General features: G+C 49.1%; 1 protein-coding gene across 1 annotated transcript in view; it reads right to left on the reverse strand.

Moving 5' to 3' along the window:
- The window catches only part of PPARGC1B (PPARG coactivator 1 beta), a 112205-nt gene that overhangs the window by 24060 nt on the left and 84185 nt on the right, over positions 1 to 3960 (reverse strand). The window lies entirely within an intron of this gene.

The following is a 3960-nucleotide window of genomic DNA, read 5'->3' on the forward strand; positions in this document are numbered from 1 at the left end:
GACTCACTTGGCTGCTCCCTGCCCACCACCTGTGAGTCTTCTTCAACCCTCAGGCCAGATTCCCAACCCTGTGTTCCCAGAATAACTTGTCCAGCTTGACAGGGAGTTAAGATCCTGGATCTTGGGGCTGAATGACCACTCCTGGGGCTAACCACATGGGGCTCTGCCATTGACAGAGTGACCTTGGACAAGTCATTTCCCTGGCCACCACCTCCCCCAGGGGGCCCAGGAAGGCCAAGTCTGGAAGTAGTGTTGAGAGAGGGCGAGTGCCTTGCTCAGTGCCTGGGGCATGGGAGGTGCTATGGCAGATGCAGTGACTAAAAGAATGAATGGGCCAAACAATGGACAATGGTAGGAGACTGGGCTTAGTGTCTCAAAGACCAGATTCTAGAGGGAAGTCATCCAGAAATGACATCATCAGCAATGCATAAACTAAGAATTCCCACTCCTTCCCAGGGAGATGAACAAATGGTGCAGAGACTTTGTGAACAATCACAAGTATCAGAGGTGGAAGGGCTCTCAGGAATCATGTAGTGACCAAGGATGCCCGATCTGCCAGCCAGTGTGGCACTGGTTCTTCCACACCAGCACTTTTCTTGATGCAGGGCTCCTAGAAACAACTACCAGTCAACCATAGCTGGCACCCATGAGGAAGCCTATCTGCCAATCTTTATTTTTTGGTGTGTTGTGGGGAATAAAGTCCCAGTAAAGAGAGACCTTTCAAGGTCACACAGAAAGTCAAGGGTCCTAGGGTCAAGGACTAGAACCCAGGACTAAAAGTCCCAACAGTGACTTACTGAGCACCAGGTACAGAGCTAAAAAGAGTCCAAATGGGCAAAGACCTCAAGAAGCACCCATCAGGTTGGGTAACAACAAAAATGACCAACAAGAGGCCTCCCCTCACTCCCCTGCTCCCTGTGCTCTGGAACTGCCAGCAGGCTGAGAGGCCCTGAGCCCAGCTGGGAATAACAGGAGTCCCTGCCATGGGCCACTGCTTCCTCCAGGCCAGCCGTTAACAGCTAAGGCAATGCATCACCGAGCCCTACCGCCCCTCTCCTCTTCCCCAGGCCCATTAGCTTGGCTCTTCCCGCTCTGCTTAGAAACAGAGTGCAAATTAATGGAGAGTTAATCAGCTGAGGAAGGGATATTAATAGACTCGGCCCCACCCCCAACCTTCCTGAGCTGATCTCCAGCTGGAGGAAAAGGAGTCTTCAAGAAATCTCAGGGAAAAATGCTTCATTGTGAGGACCTAGAGTGACCTGAAGGAATGTCCTGAAAGAGAATCTAGAATATCAGGGCCAGAGGAACACTCAGAGATCTTCCATTATACAGGGGCCTTAACTGAGGTCCATGGAACCCAGGAAACTGGTCTCACCCCCCCCCTCATTTTTCTGGGAGTGGGTCCGTGATTTCTTTGGAGTCTAAAAGGACCCACTGACTCTTCATCCAGCCCCAACAGATTAAGAACCACAGAACTAGCCCATAGTCCCTCCTCATTTCTCAACTGGGAGACTCAGACCCCACCAAAGGGAGTTTACTTGCCCAAGGCCACATAGCAAATTGTAGCAGAACCACCAAACACCTGCTCACTCTAAAAATATGTTCTAAGTGCCTGCTGTGCCCTAGCCCTAAGGACTCTGGTCATACAGAGAAGTGGAAGGCAATGTCCCTGTCCCTGAGAAGCTGTCAACCCTTATAATTGCAGCGTGTTCTCCACTGTCCCTGTTTGTTTCCATAGCATTGGTGCCATTTGATTGTCGGAACACAGATCTGATGTAGGTAGCAAGGCCCCAGGATTCTCAGTGTCCGCAAAGGAAAACTGTCCCAGCTGGAAGGGGGATTAGAATCTACAGTCCCTCAATTCCAGCTCAATGTTTTTGGAATGGGTCATGTCTGGCACTTTGCAGGAAGGAAAATATTATAATCATGTCCTTCATTCAATATGTGTGAATTGAGTTCTTATGATATGCAAGGGCCTGATACAAATAAAGTATTATTTGCCCTCTAGGAGCTTACAGTCTGAAGGACGAATGTGCATGCGTGCACACACACACACATGCACACTGAGGGGATGGGAGCTGATGAGAGGAAGGAACTGACCTCATGTTATGAGGAGGTAACATGACAGCTGGGTGTTGAAGGATTTATTCATGAAGGAATGATGGAGCTGGCTGGCCTTGTCTTGGGAGAGCCGGTAGGGGTGCAACCCATGAAGGGGAGAGGGGCTGGGTGGCAGAGTTCTGCCAGCTGAAGCCATTACTAGCCCTTTGGCAGAGGTTTGCTGATGGGTCTGCCAGTCTTGAGGAGGTGGGGGGGCCTGTTTGGTGTAAGGGGGATGCTCTCTCAGCAGCATCCAGACCCCTCTCCCTTATGAACCCTGTGCAACCTGAAAGCATTTTCTAGAAGTTGGCCCCTAAAGAGCAAAGGGGCAACACAGTGAAGGTATTGTTCCCATTCTTCAAATAAGGAAATGAAGGTCTCTAGATGGAGCCAGAAATATAACCCAGTCCTGGTGACTCCTCATGGGGGTTGAGGGGGTTCAGCATAGCAGTGAAGGTATGGCTTTCCGAGTTTAGAGTCTTTGCCCTGATCCTATCCAGCGGTGCAACCATGGGCAAGTTACTTAACCTCTCTGAGCTTCACTTTACTAGCCTATAAAATGGGTTATTAGTAGTATACAGCTTATAGGTTAGATTAGTCTCAGAAAAAAATCTAAACTCCTCACCATGGCCCACAAGACTCCACATGATCTGTGCCCTGCCTATCTCACTGGCCTTCCTACCACTCTCCCCTTAGCTACCACCTTCCAGCCTTTCTGTTCTCCAACACTACAAGCTCTTCCTGTTCGTAGCACTGCCCTTCCTCTTCCTCCGTCCCTGCTCTCATGAGGCTGCCTTTCTCATCCTTCAGATGAACTGCTCTTTCTCAGAGAAGCCTTTCCTGCCCTCCCCCCACCCCTCGTCTGTAGATCCTTCTCTATTCCTGGGTTCATTTCCCTTTTTGCCCTGGTCACCAGTGACTATGGTTTGTTTATGTGTTTACTGATCTAAGGTAAGTGCCCCAGTCTAGATGGCAAAGTCCACTTATGAGCACAGTGCCTAACACATAGGGGGCTCAATAAACATCTACCTCTAGAAGGAATGATAATATCCATCAAGACTCTTCGAAATGGGCTCGGCACCTATGGCTCAAGTGGCTAAGGCACCAGCCACATACACCTGGGCCCACCAAACAACAATGACGGCTGCAACCAAAAAAAAATAGCCAGGCGTTGTGGCGGGTGCCTGTGGTCCCAGCTACTTGGGAGGCAGAGGCAGGAGACTCGCTTGAGCCCAGGAGTTGGAGGTTGCTGTGAGCTGTGATGTCACAGCACTCTACCCAGAGGGACAGCTTGAGGCTCTGTCTCAAAAAAAAAAAAAAGTCTTTGAAATGATGCTTGTAGCACACCACCACGGTATTTGGCACGCAGTATGTCAGGTTGTTGTTGCTGTTATACCGCCCAACAGGCACAGGGAGCTTCTGCCCCTAATCTTTATGGGGCAGAAAATTCCAAGAAAAGAATCGTGAATCTGAATGTGTCCAACATACAGTTAAACATGGCCAATCTTTTTCATCTCTTACCCCTTCATGCCACACACTCCCACCTACACACACAAATGCACACAGAAGCTTGTGTGAAGCAAGTCTCAGATACCTTAATGTCAACCATTACATGCCTGAGGCTACCCAGCCTCAGACACAGAGGGCTGGGAGAGTCCACATGCATAGCCACACTGCCTATTTATTGTTAAAGAACTTCAAGGCTCCAACTGAAAAATGGAGATAACTGTATTTATGGCTAAGAGTTGTTAAGAGATTTAGATAGGTAAATATATACAAATGGGGACAGTCCTACCACAAACTATTGCTCCATAAATGTATTGTCATGATGGTGTTGTCATGGTTATAAAGTCCTGGCTC

The sequence above is a fragment of the Otolemur garnettii genome, unplaced genomic scaffold (genome assembly GCF_000181295.1).
Source record: "Otolemur garnettii isolate 467f Iridium unplaced genomic scaffold, OtoGar3 scaffold00003, whole genome shotgun sequence".
Taxonomy (NCBI): Eukaryota; Metazoa; Chordata; class Mammalia; order Primates; family Galagidae; genus Otolemur; species Otolemur garnettii.